Genomic DNA, 19,556 nt, shown 5'->3' with positions numbered 1-19,556 from the left:
TTTCCCATCAGTTTGAGGCACACCATCCTTCAAACTTGGTCGTTACATTTGATATATACATTTGGCGTTTTCACTCTAATGTGAGTATAATTGGTGGAATTAAATAGAATAACCACAAAGGATAAAAGGTAATAATTCGAGCTAAGGAGACAAAATATCTGCCCCGGGTGAGGATCGAACTCACGACCTTCAGATTGCTCTCTACGATTGATTATGAGACTGACGCGCTACCTGCTGCGCTACCGAGGCTATATACATTTTCCATGAGAGATTATATCTTCAGGAGAAACTAAAAGCATTCTTCAGAAAGCATGCGCACCAGCATATGTCAAAAGAGCAAATGATTTACCCCGAGGCGCAGATGTAGAACATGGTAGAAAACACTATAACTAGTCATAAAACGTGTTCTAAACATCCATGATGGTCAACTACATTAACTTATAGGTAAGTTCATCTTATCGGTATTCTGATACCTCTATAAATTCTAAATGGATGGCAATACTAGTTGTTACAAGAAAATAGCCTCCCACTGTTGAGGGGTGGGTGATATTATTTAAATTTAGTGTTTATGATTGTACAAAATTATCATTATCGCGAAGGTTATAATGCCATTGGGAGCGTACGTTTCTACTTTATAAACATTAAGACTTATCAAACACGATTCACTGTGAGTTTTCATTTTCAACTCGTAGGTGAGGAATTTAAGCTACATAAAAATATTTTTTAATTTACTAAATATTCAAAGGCAGGAACTGTGACTGAACTAGCTGCGTTTCATTTTAGCGCTTTCCGGATGGAGACGTTAACTGTGTTGAAGGACTGCCATGCAAACGAGCATATTCCAAGAAAAGTTGAAAGAGAATCATCTATCATGTGGTCTGAACATAGGACAAGTAAGAAGTCTTTCTATAGAAAGGCGATTGTGAGATTGGCCCTCATGTGTATTGAATCAATGGTCACATTGGAGGATTGTCAACTCTGATTGAGGCTATGCAACATTGATGCAATTTGCGAAACTGTGCTAGCGAAGGTCACCAATAATCAGTCGAATAATAAATCTGGCTCTCAAGGACAATACATGAGTATAACAAGAAATAACAGTTGACCCATGAACCGTCCTTGTGGGCTGATGAATACATATCGATACATCCATTCAGTCAATGAAAACAATTTCAAACAAATATTTTGGAGTTAAATATTATACAGGTCTCCCCAGTCAATGTTCGAAAAATATCGTTAGAACACTGATCATATCATGTGTTAAAACTTTTCTATTCACGGATCGGTAACTGAAAGCGACAAATATGTATTATAATTTTCTCTGTAGAAAATAAACCACAAAATGCTTTCATTACATGATGGCATGGAGTTTGTTGAATTGTATGTGATTGGAAAGAGAAAACCATTCCTCGTGTAACATTAACTCATACAAATACCATTAATACTAGTACTACTACTACCACTAACACTACTACTGCTACTCCTACTACTACTACTAACACATGTATAATGTTCGGAACACTTTCTCTGGATTCCTGTTGAAGACAGAACTCCTTCTTTAGAAAGGACATATAGACGTCGTCAAATCAGCGTAATTTAGGTGAATCAGGTTCTTACTTTAATATTGTGATAGTGAATCCTATTCCGATTGATGAAACAATGGATCTTGCCCATGAGGAAATGTTTTCCAAAATATACTCGTTTGGAAATCTAGATATTGTTACGCGTTATTATGTTTATGACCTCGGGCCCTGATGGGCGCCCTCCAATTGGAAGTAGGTCAAACCTAATTGAGTGTGCTAACACCAATGGCTGATTTATCGTGACGTCACCAGTAGGAAGACTGATATGCACCGAGGTACGACGCTTTCTATATTGATTACAGTGCGGCACGTTCGTTTTTTAGCCTTTCCTATGCAAACGGTATTTTGTTGCGAATTATATTTATTGAAATTGTATTTGAATCGAATTAGTTAACGTATATTATAGTAGTTATTATTTCTTTCCCGGTTGTTTTCAAATGATGGCTACATTGTTGTATATATCTTTTAGGGTCGGGTGCATTGAGCTGCTTGACTTGACCCTAATATGTATGTATTAATGCAGTTGATAAGAATGATGATATTATAAACTGGAAAAATGTTGGTTTGGGTTATAACTTGCTTTCATCCACTCCGGGCCAAATACATTCCACATAGTCCTACTCGCAGATGAACCATTTCCATTGAATGACGACACGTTCCCTACTTTGGCGTATCCGAAAGGTTTCCTTTTGATGGGTAGCAGCACGTCGACGACACACAAATCCACCATATTTGCTGTGTGTGAATGAACTGGCTTAGATGGGGTTCGTGATGGCCCTCAAAGATGACAGACAAAAGTTCGAAGCGTTGTTCAAACTATGTCAATGAACGTAGAGTTTTGCTAGGCGGTTTGAAAATGTATCATCTATCGGCAAATGTGTCTTCTATTAAAGCACGATAATGGTCGCTGGCAGACTAAGAAACTGATGAATGTACAATCGTTTTCAAAGTGGGTTATAAACCTATACTCCCTGTTCTATGCTTACAGTTTTTCAGGAGATCGATGTCATGATACGGTATGATGATTAAATTACTCCAGATCATAAGTCTTTGTCTTTGAGAATTTAGGTAGCGAGCACACATATTCAAACTGAAGTAACGAATAGATATGTTTTAACAAATATTATTTGCAAATGTTATATCTGACACCAGACAGTGAATATATTTATTAATGTAAGAGCAGAAAGTTGGCGGGATCGAGACCGACAGATTTTTGTCCTAATATACGCATGGGAAGAAGATTATATTTATGTAACAAACGTGTAATTGTATTATATCCTTTGGTCCCCGTTTCATGTTTATGAATACAGACTTCCACAGATCAATACAGACTTCAATTGACCATTACCAAATGCAAAAGTGTCATCTTCCCTGTAACTTATGCTCGACGGATAGAACAATATTTGCCTTTCTTTGTTGCAAGTTGTTTTTAAAATAGTCAAGTTTGATACTGTACTCAAGTATCACGTGCATGTACCTTTTCTGTCTTTACAGGAGAGAGAGAGAGAGAGAGAGAGAGAGAGAGAGAGAGAGAGAGAGAGAGAGAGAGAGTGTGTTTTTGTTTGATTTGGATTTTTAACGTAGCTTTAACAATTTTTCAATCATATAGGTACGTTGTCTGCAGTGTGGCAGTTTATAGTGATGCCTAGCACTGGGGCATCATGTCGCAGACACGTAGCATGATGTCCCACCCAGTCCCATTATCCTGAGACCAGGCCAACCAGTTCTATCACTAACTTCTTAATGCTGAGCACCTAGAGAGGCAGTTGTCAGTATCAATTTTGTAAGTCTCTGATAGGACTAGGCTGGGGATCAAACCCATGACCTCCCGCATCCACAACGGACGCCCTAAACATTAGGCCACTGGAACGGTGTAGAGTGTCCATTGTGCTTTCAAGTGGGATCTGTTTGAATAGGTAATGATAGTTTCCCATCAGTTTGAGGCACACCATCCTTCAAACTTGGTCGTTACATTTGATATATACATTTGGCGTTTTCACTCTAATGTGAGTATAATTGGTGGAATTAAATAGAATAACCACAAAGGATAAAAGGTAATAATTCGAGCTAAGGGGACAAAATATCTGCCCCGGGTGAGGATCGAACTCACGACCTTCAGATTGCTCTCTACGATTGATTATGAGACTGACGCGCTACCTGCTGCGCTACCGAGGCTATATACATTTTCCATGAGAGATTATATCTTCAGGAGAAACTAAAAGCATTCTTCAGAAAGCATGCGCACCAGCATATGTCAAAAGAGCAAATGATTTACCCCGAGGCGCAGATGTAGAACATGGTAGAAAACACTATAACTAGTCATAAAACGTGTTCTAAACATCCATGATGGTCAACTACATTAACTTATAGGTAAGTTCATCTTATCGGTATTCTGATACCTCTATAAATTCTAAATGGATGGCAATACTAGTTGTTACAAGAAAATAGCCTCCCACTGTTGAGGGGTGGGTGATATTATTTAAATTTAGTGTTTATGATTGTACAAAATTATCATTATCGCGAAGGTTATAATGCCATTGGGAGCGTACGTTTCTACTTTATAAACATTAAGACTTATCAAACACGATTCACTGTGAGTTTTCATTTTCAACTCGTAGGTGAGGAATTTAAGCTACATAAAAATATTTTTTAATTTACTAAATGTTCAAAGGCAGGAACTGTGACTGAACTAGCTGCGTTTCATTTTAGCGCTTTCCGGATGGAGACGTTAACTGTGTTGAAGGACTGCCATGCAAACGAGCATATTCCAAGAAAAGTTGAAAGAGAATCATCTATCATGTGGTCTGAACATAGGACAAGTAAGAAGTCTTTCTATAGAAAGGCGATTGTGAGATTGGCCCTCATGTGTATTGAATCAATGGTCACATTGGAGGATTGTCAACTCTGATTGAGGCTATGCAACATTGATGCAATTTGCGAAACTGTGCTAGCGAAGGTCACCAATAATCAGTCGAATAATAAATCTGGCTCTCAAGGACAATACATGAGTATAACAAGAAATAACAGTTGACCCATGAACCGTCCTTGTGGGCTGATGAATACATATCGATACATCCATTCAGTCAATGAAAACAATTTCAAACAAATATTTTGGAGTTAAATATTATACAGGTCTCCCCAGTCAATGTTCGAAAAATATCGTTAGAACACTGATCATATCATGTGTTAAAACTTTTCTATTCACGGATCGGTAACTGAAAGCGACAAATATGCATTATAATTTTCTCTGTAGAAAATAAACCACAAAATGCTTTCATTACATGATGGCATGGAGTTTGTTGAATTGTATGTGATTGGAAAGAGAAAACCATTCCTCGTGTAACATTAACTCATACAAATACCATTAATACTAGTACTACTACTACCACTAACACTACTACTGCTACTCCTACTACTACTACTAACACATGTATAATGTTCGGAACACTTTCTCTGGATTCCTGTTGAAGACAGAACTCCTTCTTTAGAAAGGACATATAGACGTCGTCAAATCAGCGTAATTTAGGTGAATCAGGTTCTTACTTTAATATTGTGATAGTGAATCCTATTCCGATTGATGAAACAATGGATCTTGCCCATGAGGAAATGTTTTCCAAAATATACTCGTTTGGAAATCTAGATATTGTTACGCGTTATTATGTTTATGACCTCGGGCCCTGATGGGCGCCCTCCAATTGGAAGTAGGTCAAACCTAATTGAGTGTGCTAACACCAATGGCTGATTTATCGTGACGTCACCAGTAGGAAGACTGATATGCACCGAGGTACGACGCTTTCTATATTGATTACAGTGCGGCACGTTCGTTTTTTAGCCTTTGCTATGCAAACGGTATTTTGTTGCGAATTATATTTATTGAAATTGTATTTGAATCGAATTAGTTAACGTATATTATAGTAGTTATTATTTCTTTCCCGGTTGTTTTCAAATGATGGCTACATTGTTGTATATATCTTTTAGGGTCGGGTGCATTTAGCTGCTTGACTTGACCCTAATATGTATGTATTAATGCAGTTGATAAGAATGATGATATTGTAAACTGGAAAAATGTTGGTTTGGGTTATAACTTGCTTTCATCCACTCCGGGCCAAATACATTCCACATAGTCCTACTCGCAGATGAACCATTTCCATTGAATGACGACACGTTCCCTACTTAGGCGTATCCGAAAGGTTTCCTTTTGATGGGTAGCAGCACGTCGACGACACACAAATCCACCATATTTGCTGTGTGTGAGTGAACTGGCTTAGATGGGGTTCCTGATGGCCCTCAAAGATGACAGACAAAAGTTCGAAGCGTTGTTCAAACTATGTCAATGAACGTAGAGTTTTGCTAGGCGGTTTGAAAATGTATCATCTATCGGCAAATGTGTCTTCTATTAAAGCACGATAATGGTCGCTGGCAGACTAAGAAACTGATGAATGTACAATCGTTTTCAAAGTGGGTTATAAACCTATACTCCCTGTTCTATGCTTACAGTTTTTCAGGAGATCGATGTCATGATACGGTATGATGATTAAATTACTCCAGATCATAAGTCTTTGTCTTTGAGAATTTAGGTAGCGAGCACACATATTCAAACTGAAGTAACGAATAGATATGTTTTAACAAATATTATTTGCAAATGTTATATCTGACACCAGACAGTGAATATATTTATTAATGTAAGAGCAGAAAGTTGGCGGGATCGAGACCGACAGATTTTTGTCCTAATATACGCATGGGAAGAAGATTATATTTATGTAACAAACGTGTAATTGTATTATATCCTTTGGTCCCCGTTTCATGTTTATGAATACAGACTTCCACAGATCAATACAGACTTCAATTGACCATTACCAAATGCAAAAGTGTCATCTTCCCTGTAACTTATGCTCGACGGATAGAACAATATTTGCCTTTCTTTGTTGCAAGTTGTTTTTAAAATAGTCAAGTTTGATACTGTACTCAAGTATCACGTGCATGTACCTTTTCTGTCTTTACAGGAGAGAGAGAGAGAGAGAGAGAGAGAGAGAGAGAGAGAGAGAGAGAGAGAGAGAGAGAGTGTTTTTGTTTGATTTGGATTTTTAACGTAGCTTTAACAATTTTTCAATCATATAGGTACGTTGTCTGCAGTGTGGCAGTTTATAGTGATGCCTAGCACTGGGGCATCATGTCGCAGACACGTAGCATGATGTCCCACCCAGTCCCATTATCCTGAGACCAGGCCAACCAGTTCTATCACTAACTTCTTAATGCTGAGCACCTAGAGAGGCAGTTGTCAGTATCAATTTTGTAAGTCTCTGATAGGACTAGGCTGGGGATCAAACCCATGACCTCCCGCATCCACAACGGACGCCCTAAACATTAGGCCACTGGAACGGTGTAGAGTGTCCATTGTGCTTTCAAGTGGGATCTGTTTGAATAGGTAATGATAGTTTCCCATCAGTTTGAGGCACACCATCCTTCAAACTTGGTCGTTACATTTGATATATACATTTGGCGTTTTCACTCTAATGTGAGTATAATTGGTGGAATTAAATAGAATAACCACAAAGGATAAAAGGTAATAATTCGAGCTAAGGAGACAAAATATCTGCCCCGGGTGAGGATCGAACTCACGACCTTCAGATTGCTCTCTACGATTGATTATGAGACTGACGCGCTACCTGCTGCGCTACCGAGGCTATATACATTTTCCATGAGAGATTATATCTTCAGGAGAAACTAAAAGCATTCTTCAGAAAGCATGCGCACCAGCATATGTCAAAAGAGCAAATGATTTACCCCGAGGCGCAGATGTAGAACATGGTAGAAAACACTATAACTAGTCATAAAACGTGTTCTAAACATCCATGATGGTCAACTACATTAACTTATAGGTAAGTTCATCTTATCGGTATTCTGATACCTCTATAAATTCTAAATGGATGGCAATACTAGTTGTTACAAGAAAATAGCCTCCCACTGTTGAGGGGTGGGTGATATTATTTAAATTTAGTGTTTATGATTGTACAAAATTATCATTATCGCGAAGGTTATAATGCCATTGGGAGCGTACGTTTCTACTTTATAAACATTAAGACTTATCAAACACGATTCACTGTGAGTTTTCATTTTCAACTCGTAGGTGAGGAATTTAAGCTACATAAAAATATTTTTTAATTTACTAAATGTTCAAAGGCAGGAACTGTGACTGAACTAGCTGCGTTTCATTTTAGCGCTTTCCGGATGGAGACGTTAACTGTGTTGAAGGACTGCCATGCAAACGAGCATATTCCAAGAAAAGTTGAAAGAGAATCATCTATCATGTGGTCTGAACATAGGACAAGTAAGAAGTCTTTCTATAGAAAGGCGATTGTGAGATTGGCCCTCATGTGTATTGAATCAATGGTCACATTGGAGGATTGTCAACTCTGATTGAGGCTATGCAACATTGATGCAATTTGCGAAACTGTGCTAGCGAAGGTCACCAATAATCAGTCGAATAATAAATCTGGCTCTCAAGGACAATACATGAGTATAACAAGAAATAACAGTTGACCCATGAACCGTCCTTGTGGGCTGATGAATACATATCGATACATCCATTCAGTCAATGAAAACAATTTCAAACAAATATTTTGGAGTTAAATATTATACAGGTCTCCCCAGTCAATGTTCGAAAAATATCGTTAGAACACTGATCATATCATGTGTTAAAACTTTTCTATTCACGGATCGGTAACTGAAAGCGACAAATATGTATTATAATTTTCTCTGTAGAAAATAAACCACAAAATGCTTTCATTACATGATGGCATGGAGTTTGTTGAATTGTATGTGATTGGAAAGAGAAAACCATTCCTCGTGTAACATTAACTCATACAAATACCATTAATACTAGTACTACTACTACCACTAACACTACTACTGCTACTCCTACTACTACTACTAACACATGTATAATGTTCGGAACACTTTCTCTGGATTCCTGTTGAAGACAGAACTCCTTCTTTAGAAAGGACATATAGACGTCGTCAAATCAGCGTAATTTAGGTGAATCAGGTTCTTACTTTAATATTGTGATAGTGAATCCTATTCCGATTGATGAAACAATGGATCTTGCCCATGAGGAAATGTTTTCCAAAATATACTCGTTTGGAAATCTAGATATTGTTACGCGTTATTATGTTTATGACCTCGGGCCCTGATGGGCGCCCTCCAATTGGAAGTAGGTCAAACCTAATTGAGTGTGCTAACACCAATGGCTGATTTATCGTGACGTCACCAGTAGGAAGACTGATATGCACCGAGGTACGACGCTTTCTATATTGATTACAGTGCGGCACGTTCGTTTTTTAGCCTTTCCTATGCAAACGGTATTTTGTTGCGAATTATATTTATTGAAATTGTATTTGAATCGAATTAGTTAACGTATATTATAGTAGTTATTATTTCTTTCCCGGTTGTTTTCAAATGATGGCTACATTGTTGTATATATCTTTTAGGGTCGGGTGCATTGAGCTGCTTGACTTGACCCTAATATGTATGTATTAATGCAGTTGATAAGAATGATGATATTATAAACTGGAAAAATGTTGGTTTGGGTTATAACTTGCTTTCATCCACTCCGGGCCAAATACATTCCACATAGTCCTACTCGCAGATGAACCATTTCCATTGAATGACGACACGTTCCCTACTTTGGCGTATCCGAAAGGTTTCCTTTTGATGGGTAGCAGCACGTCGACGACACACAAATCCACCATATTTGCTGTGTGTGAATGAACTGGCTTAGATGGGGTTCGTGATGGCCCTCAAAGATGACAGACAAAAGTTCGAAGCGTTGTTCAAACTATGTCAATGAACGTAGAGTTTTGCTAGGCGGTTTGAAAATGTATCATCTATCGGCAAATGTGTCTTCTATTAAAGCACGATAATGGTCGCTGGCAGACTAAGAAACTGATGAATGTACAATCGTTTTCAAAGTGGGTTATAAACCTATACTCCCTGTTCTATGCTTACAGTTTTTCAGGAGATCGATGTCATGATACGGTATGATGATTAAATTACTCCAGATCATAAGTCTTTGTCTTTGAGAATTTAGGTAGCGAGCACACATATTCAAACTGAAGTAACGAATAGATATGTTTTAACAAATATTATTTGCAAATGTTATATCTGACACCAGACAGTGAATATATTTATTAATGTAAGAGCAGAAAGTTGGCGGGATCGAGACCGACAGATTTTTGTCCTAATATACGCATGGGAAGAAGATTATATTTATGTAACAAACGTGTAATTGTATTATATCCTTTGGTCCCCGTTTCATGTTTATGAATACAGACTTCCACAGATCAATACAGACTTCAATTGACCATTACCAAATGCAAAAGTGTCATCTTCCCTGTAACTTATGCTCGACGGATAGAACAATATTTGCCTTTCTTTGTTGCAAGTTGTTTTTAAAATAGTCAAGTTTGATACTGTACTCAAGTATCACGTGCATGTACCTTTTCTGTCTTTACAGGAGAGAGAGAGAGAGAGAGAGAGAGAGAGAGAGAGAGAGAGAGAGAGAGAGAGAGAGAGTGTGTGTTTTTGTTTGATTTGGATTTTTAACGTAGCTTTAACAATTTTTCAATCATATAGGTACGTTGTCTGCAGTGTGGCAGTTTATAGTGATGCCTAGCACTGGGGCATCATGTCGCAGACACGTAGCATGATGTCCCACCCAGTCCCATTATCCTGAGACCAGGCCAACCAGTTCTATCACTAACTTCTTAATGCTGAGCACCTAGAGAGGCAGTTGTCAGTATCAATTTTGTAAGTCTCTGATAGGACTAGGCTGGGGATCAAACCCATGACCTCCCGCATCCACAACGGACGCCCTAAACATTAGGCCACTGGAACGGTGTAGAGTGTCCATTGTGCTTTCAAGTGGGATCTGTTTGAATAGGTAATGATAGTTTCCCATCAGTTTGAGGCACACCATCCTTCAAACTTGGTCGTTACATTTGATATATACATTTGGCGTTTTCACTCTAATGTGAGTATAATTGGTGGAATTAAATAGAATAACCACAAAGGATAAAAGGTAATAATTCGAGCTAAGGGGACAAAATATCTGCCCCGGGTGAGGATCGAACTCACGACCTTCAGATTGCTCTCTACGATTGATTATGAGACTGACGCGCTACCTGCTGCGCTACCGAGGCTATATACATTTTCCATGAGAGATTATATCTTCAGGAGAAACTAAAAGCATTCTTCAGAAAGCATGCGCACCAGCATATGTCAAAAGAGCAAATGATTTACCCCGAGGCGCAGATGTAGAACATGGTAGAAAACACTATAACTAGTCATAAAACGTGTTCTAAACATCCATGATGGTCAACTACATTAACTTATAGGTAAGTTCATCTTATCGGTATTCTGATACCTCTATAAATTCTAAATGGATGGCAATACTAGTTGTTACAAGAAAATAGCCTCCCACTGTTGAGGGGTGGGTGATATTATTTAAATTTAGTGTTTATGATTGTACAAAATTATCATTATCGCGAAGGTTATAATGCCATTGGGAGCGTACGTTTCTACTTTATAAACATTAAGACTTATCAAACACGATTCACTGTGAGTTTTCATTTTCAACTCGTAGGTGAGGAATTTAAGCTACATAAAAATATTTTTTAATTTACTAAATGTTCAAAGGCAGGAACTGTGACTGAACTAGCTGCGTTTCATTTTAGCGCTTTCCGGATGGAGACGTTAACTGTGTTGAAGGACTGCCATGCAAACGAGCATATTCCAAGAAAAGTTGAAAGAGAATCATCTATCATGTGGTCTGAACATAGGACAAGTAAGAAGTCTTTCTATAGAAAGGCGATTGTGAGATTGGCCCTCATGTGTATTGAATCAATGGTCACATTGGAGGATTGTCAACTCTGATTGAGGCTATGCAACATTGATGCAATTTGCGAAACTGTGCTAGCGAAGGTCACCAATAATCAGTCGAATAATAAATCTGGCTCTCAAGGACAATACATGAGTATAACAAGAAATAACAGTTGACCCATGAACCGTCCTTGTGGGCTGATGAATACATATCGATACATCCATTCAGTCAATGAAAACAATTTCAAACAAATATTTTGGAGTTAAATATTATACAGGTCTCCCCAGTCAATGTTCGAAAAATATCGTTAGAACACTGATCATATCATGTGTTAAAACTTTTCTATTCACGGATCGGTAACTGAAAGCGACAAATATGCATTATAATTTTCTCTGTAGAAAATAAACCACAAAATGCTTTCATTACATGATGGCATGGAGTTTGTTGAATTGTATGTGATTGGAAAGAGAAAACCATTCCTCGTGTAACATTAACTCATACAAATACCATTAATACTAGTACTACTACTACCACTAACACTACTACTGCTACTCCTACTACTACTACTAACACATGTATAATGTTCGGAACACTTTCTCTGGATTCCTGTTGAAGACAGAACTCCTTCTTTAGAAAGGACATATAGACGTCGTCAAATCAGCGTAATTTAGGTGAATCAGGTTCTTACTTTAATATTGTGATAGTGAATCCTATTCCGATTGATGAAACAATGGATCTTGCCCATGAGGAAATGTTTTCCAAAATATACTCGTTTGGAAATCTAGATATTGTTACGCGTTATTATGTTTATGACCTCGGGCCCTGATGGGCGCCCTCCAATTGGAAGTAGGTCAAACCTAATTGAGTGTGCTAACACCAATGGCTGATTTATCGTGACGTCACCAGTAGGAAGACTGATATGCACCGAGGTACGACGCTTTCTATATTGATTACAGTGCGGCACGTTCGTTTTTTAGCCTTTCCTATGCAAACGGTATTTTGTTGCGAATTATATTTATTGAAATTGTATTTGAATCGAATTAGTTAACGTATATTATAGTAGTTATTATTTCTTTCCCGGTTGTTTTCAAATGATGGCTACATTGTTGTATATATCTTTTAGGGTCGGGTGCATTTAGCTGCTTGACTTGACCCTAATATGTATGTATTAATGCAGTTGATAAGAATGATGATATTGTAAACTGGAAAAATGTTGGTTTGGGTTATAACTTGCTTTCATCCACTCCGGGCCAAATACATTCCACATAGTCCTACTCGCAGATGAACCATTTCCATTGAATGACGACACGTTCCCTACTTAGGCGTATCCGAAAGGTTTCCTTTTGATGGGTAGCAGCACGTCGACGACACACAAATCCACCATATTTGCTGTGTGTGAGTGAACTGGCTTAGATGGGGTTCGTGATGGCCCTCAAAGATGACAGACAAAAGTTCGAAGCGTTGTTCAAACTATGTCAATGAACGTAGAGTTTTGCTAGGCGGTTTGAAAATGTATCATCTATCGGCAAATGTGTCTTCTATTAAAGCACGATAATGGTCGCTGGCAGACTAAGAAACTGATGAATGTACAATCGTTTTCAAAGTGGGTTATAAACCTATACTCCCTGTTCTATGCTTACAGTTTTTCAGGAGATCGATGTCATGATACGGTATGATGATTAAATTACTCCAGATCATAAGTCTTTGTCTTTGAGAATTTAGGTAGCGAGCACACATATTCAAACTGAAGTAACGAATAGATATGTTTTAACAAATATTATTTGCAAATGTTATATCTGACACCAGACAGTGAATATATTTATTAATGTAAGAGCAGAAAGTTGGCGGGATCGAGACCGACAGATTTTTGTCCTAATATACGCATGGGAAGAAGATTATATTTATGTAACAAACGTGTAATTGTATTATATCCTTTGGTCCCCGTTTCATGTTTATGAATACAGACTTCCACAGATCAATACAGACTTCAATTGACCATTACCAAATGCAAAAGTGTCATCTTCCCTGTAACTTATGCTCGACGGATAGAACAATATTTGCCTTTCTTTGTTGCAAGTTGTTTTTAAAATAGTCAAGTTTGATACTGTACTCAAGTATCACGTGCATGTACCTTTTCTGTCTTTACAGGAGAGAGAGAGAGAGAGAGAGAGAGAGAGAGAGAGAGAGAGAGAGAGTGTTTTTGTTTGATTTGGATTTTTAACGTAGCTTTAACAATTTTTCAATCATATAGGTACGTTGTCTGCAGTGTGGCAGTTTATAGTGATGCCTGGCACTGGGGCATCATGTCGCAGACACGTAGCATGATGTCCCACCCAGTCCCATTATCCTGAGACCAGGCCAACCAGTTCTATCACTAACTTCTTAATGCTGAGCACCTAGAGAGGCAGTTGTCAGTATCAATTTTGTAAGTCTCTGATAGGACTAGGCTGGGGATCAAACCCATGACCTCCCGCATCCACAACGGACGCCCTAAACATTAGGCCACTGGAACGGTGTAGAGTGTCCATTGTGCTTTCAAGTGGGATCTGTTTGAATAGGTAATGATAGTTTCCCATCAGTTTGAGGCACACCATCCTTCAAACTTGGTCGTTACATTTGATATATACATTTGGCGTTTTCACTCTAATGTGAGTATAATTGGTGGAATTAAATAGAATAACCACAAAGGATAAAAGGTAATAATTCGAGCTAAGGAGACAAAATATCTGCCCCGGGTGAGGATCGAACTCACGACCTTCAGATTGCTCTCTACGATTGATTATGAGACTGACGCGCTACCTGCTGCGCTACCGAGGCTATATACATTTTCCATGAGAGATTATATCTTCAGGAGAAACTAAAAGCATTCTTCAGAAAGCATGCGCACCAGCATATGTCAAAAGAGCAAATGATTTACCCCGAGGCGCAGATGTAGAACATGGTAGAAAACACTATAACTAGTCATAAAACGTGTTCTAAACATCCATGATGGTCAACTACATTAACTTATAGGTAAGTTCATCTTATCGGTATTCTGATACCTCTATAAATTCTAAATGGATGGCAATACTAGTTGTTACAAGAAAATAGCCTCCCACTGTTGAGGGGTGGGTGATATTATTTAAATTTAGTGTTTATGATTGTACAAAATTATCATTATCGCGAAGGTTATAATGCCATTGGGAGCGTACGTTTCTACTTTATAAACATTAAGACTTATCAAACACGATTCACTGTGAGTTTTCATTTTCAACTCGTAGGTGAGGAATTTAAGCTACATAAAAATATTTTTTAATTTACTAAATGTTCAAAGGCAGGAACTGTGACTGAACTAGCTGCGTTTCATTTTAGCGCTTTCCGGATGGAGACGTTAACTGTGTTGAAGGACTGCCATGCAAACGAGCATATTCCAAGAAAAGTTGAAAGAGAATCATCTATCATGTGGTCTGAACATAGGACAAGTAAGAAGTCTTTCTATAGAAAGGCGATTGTGAGATTGGCCCTCATGTGTATTGAATCAATGGTCACATTGGAGGATTGTCAACTCTGATTGAGGCTATGCAACATTGATGCAATTTGCGAAACTGTGCTAGCGAAGGTCACCAATAATCAGTCGAATAATAAATCTGGCTCTCAAGGACAATACATGAGTATAACAAGAAATAACAGTTGACCCATGAACCGTCCTTGTGGGCTGATGAATACATATCGATACATCCATTCAGTCAATGAAAACAATTTCAAACAAATATTTTGGAGTTAAATATTATACAGGTCTCCCCAGTCAATGTTCGAAAAATATCGTTAGAACACTGATCATATCATGTGTTAAAACTTTTCTATTCACGGATCGGTAACTGAAAGCGACAAATATGTATTATAATTTTCTCTGTAGAAAATAAACCACAAAATGCTTTCATTACATGATGGCATGGAGTTTGTTGAATTGTATGTGATTGGAAAGAGAAAACCATTCCTCGTGTAACATTAACTCATACAAATACCATTAATACTAGTACTACTACTACCACTAACACTACTACTGCTACTCCTACTACTACTACTAACACATGTATAATGTTCGGAACACTTTCTCTGGATTCCTGTTGAAGACAGAACTCCTTCTTTAGAAAGGACATATAGACGTCGTCAAATCAGCGTAATTTAGGTGAATCAGGTTCTTACTTTAATATTGTGATAGTGAATCCTATTCCGATTGATGAAACAATGGATCTTGCCCATGAGGAAATGTTTTCCAAAATATACTCGTTTGGAAATCTAGATATTGTTACGCGTTATTATGTTTATGACCTCGGGCCCTGATGGGCGCCCTCCAATTGGAAGTAGGTCAAACCTAATTGAGTGTGCTAACACCAATGGCTGATTTATCGTGACGTCACCAGTAGGAAGACTGATATGCACCGAGGTACGACGCTTTCTATATTGATTACAGTGCGGCACGTTCGTTTTTTAGCCTTTCCTATGCAAACGGTATTTTGTTGCGAATTATATTTATTGAAATTGTATTTGAATCGAATTAGTTAACGTATATTATAGTAGTTGTTATTTCTTTCCCGGTTGTTTTCAAATGATGGCTACATTGTTGTATATATCTTTTAGGGTCGGGTGCATTGAGCTGCTTGACTTGACCCTAATATGTATGTATTAATGCAGTTGATAAGAATGATGATATTATAAACTGGAAAAATGTTGGTTTGGGTTATAACTTGCTTTCATCCACTCCGGGCCAAATACATTCCACATAGTCCTACTCGCAGATGAACCATTTCCATTGAATGACGACACGTTCCCTACTTTGGCGTATCCGAAAGGTTTCCTTTTGATGGGTAGCAGCACGTCGACGACACACAAATCCACCATATTTGCTGTGTGTCAATGAACTGGCTTAGATGGGGTTCCTGATGGCCCTCAAAGATGACAGACAAAAGTTCGAAGCGTTGTTCAAACTATGTCAATGAACGTAGAGTTTTGCTAGGCGGTTTGAAAATGTATCATCTATCGGCAAATGTGTCTTCTATTAAAGCACGATAATGGTCGCTGGCAGACTAAGAAACTGATGAATGTACAATCGTTTTCAAAGTGGGTTATAAACCTATACTCCCTGTTCTATGCTTACAGTTTTTCAGGAGATCGATGTCATGATACGGTATGATGATTAAATTACTCCAGATCATAAGTCTTTGTCTTTGAGAATTTAGGTAGCGAGCACACATATTCAAACTGAAGTAACGAATAGATATGTTTTAACAAATATTATTTGCAAATGTTATATCTGACACCAGACAGTGAATATATTTATTAATGTAAGAGCAGAAAGTTGGCGGGATCGAGACCGACAGATTTTTGTCCTAATATACGCATGGGAAGAAGATTATATTTATGTAACAAACGTGTAATTGTATTATATCCTTTGGTCCCCGTTTCATGTTTATGAATACAGACTTCCACAGATCAATACAGACTTCAATTGACCATTACCAAATGCAAAAGTGTCATCTTCCCTGTAACTTATGCTCGACGGATAGAACAATATTTGCCTTTCTTTGTTGCAAGTTGTTTTTAAAATAGTCAAGTTTGATACTGTACTCAAGTATCACGTGCATGTACCTTTTCTGTCTTTACAGGAGAGAGAGAGAGAGAGAGAGAGAGAGAGAGAGAGAGAGAGAGAGAGAGAGAGAGAGAGAGAGAGTGTGTGTTTTTGTTTGATTTGGATTTTTAACGTAGCTTTAACAATTTTTCAATCATATAGGTACGTTGTCTGCAGTGTGGCAGTTTATAGTGATGCCTAGCACTGGGGCATCATGTCGCAGACACGTAGCATGATGTCCCACCCAGTCCCATTATCCTGAGACCAGGCCAACCAGTTCTATCACTAACTTCTTAATGCTGAGCACCTAGAGAGGCAGTTGTCAGTATCAATTTTGTAAGTCTCTGATAGGACTAGGCTGGGGATCAAACCCATGACCTCCCGCATCCACAACGGACGCCCTAAACATTAGGCCACTGGAACGGTGTAGAGTGTCCATTGTGCTTTCAAGTGGGATCTGTTTGAATAGGTAATGATAGTTTCCCATCAGTTTGAGGCACACCATCCTTCAAACTTGGTCGTTACATTTGATATATACATTTGGCGTTTTCACTCTAATGTGAGTATAATTGGTGGAATTAAATAGAATAACCACAAAGGATAAAAGGTAATAATTCGAGCTAAGGAGACAAAATATCTGCCCCGGGTGAGGATCGAACTCACGACCTTCAGATTGCTCTCTACGATTGATTATGAGACTGACGCGCTACCTGCTGCGCTACCGAGGCTATATACATTTTCCATGAGAGATTATATCTTCAGGAGAAACTAAAAGCATTCTTCAGAAAGCATGCGCACCAGCATATGTCAAAAGAGCAAATGATTTACCCCGAGGCGCAGATGTAGAACATGGTAGAAAACACTATAACTAGTCATAAAACGTGTTCTAAACATCCATGATGGTCAACTACATTAACTTATAGGTAAGTTCATCTTATCGGTATTCTGATACCTCTATAAATTCTAAATGGATGGCAATACTAGTTGTTACAAGAAAATAGCCTCCCACTGTTGAGGGGTGGGTGATATTATTTAAATTTAGTGTTTATGATTGTACAAAATTATCATTATCGCGAAGGTTATAATGCCATTGGGAGCGTACGTTTCTACTTTATAAACATTAAGACTTATCAAACACGATTCACTGTGAGTTTTCATTTTCAACTCGTAGGTGAGGAATTTAAGCTACATAAAAATATTTTTTAATTTACTAAATGTTCAAAGGCAGGAACTGTGACTGAACTAGCTGCGTTTCATTTTAGCGCTTTCCGGATGGAGACGTTAACTGTGTTGAAGGACTGCCATGCAAACGAGCATATTCCAAGAAAAGTTGAAAGAGAATCATCTATCATGTGGTCTGAACATAGGACAAGTAAGAAGTCTTTCTATAGAAAGGCGATTGTGAGATTGGCCCTCATGTGTATTGAATCAATGGTCACATTGGAGGATTGTCAACTCTGATTGAGGCTATGCAACATTGATGCAATTTGCGAAACTGTGCTAGCGAAGGTCACCAATAATCAGCCGAATAATAAATCTGGCTCTCAAGGACAATACATGAGTATAACAAGAAATAACAGTTGACCCATGAACCGTCCTTGTGGGCTGATGAATACATATCGATACATCCATTCAGTCAATGAAAACAATTTCAAACAAATATTTTTTGGAGTTAAATATTATACAGGTCTCCCCAGTCAATGTTCGAAAAATATCGTTAGAACACTGATCATATCATGTGTTAAAACTTTTCTATTCACGGATCGGTAACTGAAAGCGACAAATATGTATTATAATTTTCTCTGTAGAAAATAAACCACAAAATGCTTTCATTACATGATGGCATGGAGTTTGTTGAATTGTATGTGATTGGAAAGAGAAAACCATTCCTCGTGTAACATTAACTCATACAAATACCATTAATACTAGTACTACTACTACCACTAACACTACTACTGCTACTCCTACTACTACTACTAACACATGTATAATGTTCGGAACACTTTCTCTGGATTCCTGTTGAAGACAGAACTCCTTCTTTAGAAAGGACATATAGACGTCGTCAAATCAGCGTAATTTAGGTGAATCAGGTTCTTACTTTAATATTGTGATAGTGAATCCTATTCCGATTGATGAAACAATGGATCTTGCCCATGAGGAAATGTTTTCCAAAATATACTCGTTTGGAAATCTAGATATTGTTACGCGTTATTATGTTTATGACCTCGGGCCCTGATGGGCGCCCTCCAATTGGAAGTAGGTCAAACCTAATTGAGTGTGCTAACACCAATGGCTGATTTATCGTGACGTCACCAGTAGGAAGACTGATATGCACCGAGGTACGACGCTTTCTATATTGATTACAGTGCGGCACGTTCGTTTTTTAGCCTTTGCTATGCAAACGGTATTTTGTTGCGAATTATATTTATTGAAATTGTATTTGAATCGAATTAGTTAACGTATATTATAGTAGTTATTATTTCTTTCC

General features: G+C 38.0%; 6 non-coding genes across 6 annotated transcripts; all 6 read right to left on the bottom strand.

The window, feature by feature from the left end:
• Positions 1 to 159: 159 nt before the first annotated feature.
• Trnam-cau (transfer RNA methionine (anticodon CAU)) lies at positions 160 to 249 on the bottom strand. Its single transcript is given in 2 exon segments — positions 160 to 195; positions 213 to 249. It is a non-coding gene; the product is annotated as a tRNA-Met (tRNA).
• A 3,419-nt stretch (positions 250 to 3,668) lies between these two features.
• Trnam-cau (transfer RNA methionine (anticodon CAU)) lies at positions 3,669 to 3,758 on the bottom strand. Its single transcript is given in 2 exon segments — positions 3,669 to 3,704; positions 3,722 to 3,758. It is a non-coding gene; the product is annotated as a tRNA-Met (tRNA).
• Positions 3,759 to 7,177: 3,419 nt separating this feature from the next.
• Positions 7,178 to 7,267, bottom strand: Trnam-cau (transfer RNA methionine (anticodon CAU)). The gene is given in 2 exon segments: positions 7,178 to 7,213; positions 7,231 to 7,267. It is a non-coding gene; the product is annotated as a tRNA-Met (tRNA).
• Positions 7,268 to 10,690: 3,423 nt separating this feature from the next.
• On the bottom strand, positions 10,691 to 10,780 carry Trnam-cau (transfer RNA methionine (anticodon CAU)). The gene is given in 2 exon segments: positions 10,691 to 10,726; positions 10,744 to 10,780. It is a non-coding gene; the product is annotated as a tRNA-Met (tRNA).
• A 3,407-nt stretch (positions 10,781 to 14,187) lies between these two features.
• Positions 14,188 to 14,277, bottom strand: Trnam-cau (transfer RNA methionine (anticodon CAU)). The gene is given in 2 exon segments: positions 14,188 to 14,223; positions 14,241 to 14,277. It is a non-coding gene; the product is annotated as a tRNA-Met (tRNA).
• Positions 14,278 to 17,706: 3,429 nt separating this feature from the next.
• On the bottom strand, positions 17,707 to 17,796 carry Trnam-cau (transfer RNA methionine (anticodon CAU)). The gene is given in 2 exon segments: positions 17,707 to 17,742; positions 17,760 to 17,796. It is a non-coding gene; the product is annotated as a tRNA-Met (tRNA).
• Positions 17,797 to 19,556: the final 1,760 nt, after the last annotated feature.

This window comes from Sinohyriopsis cumingii, chromosome 15 (genome assembly GCF_028554795.1).
Source record: "Sinohyriopsis cumingii isolate HCF-2022 chromosome 15, ASM2855479v2, whole genome shotgun sequence".
In the NCBI taxonomy this organism is placed as follows: domain Eukaryota; kingdom Metazoa; phylum Mollusca; class Bivalvia; order Unionida; family Unionidae; genus Sinohyriopsis; species Sinohyriopsis cumingii.
Note: the sequence above shows the minus strand (reverse complement) of the source record. Positions and strands in the feature narration are given on the sequence as shown.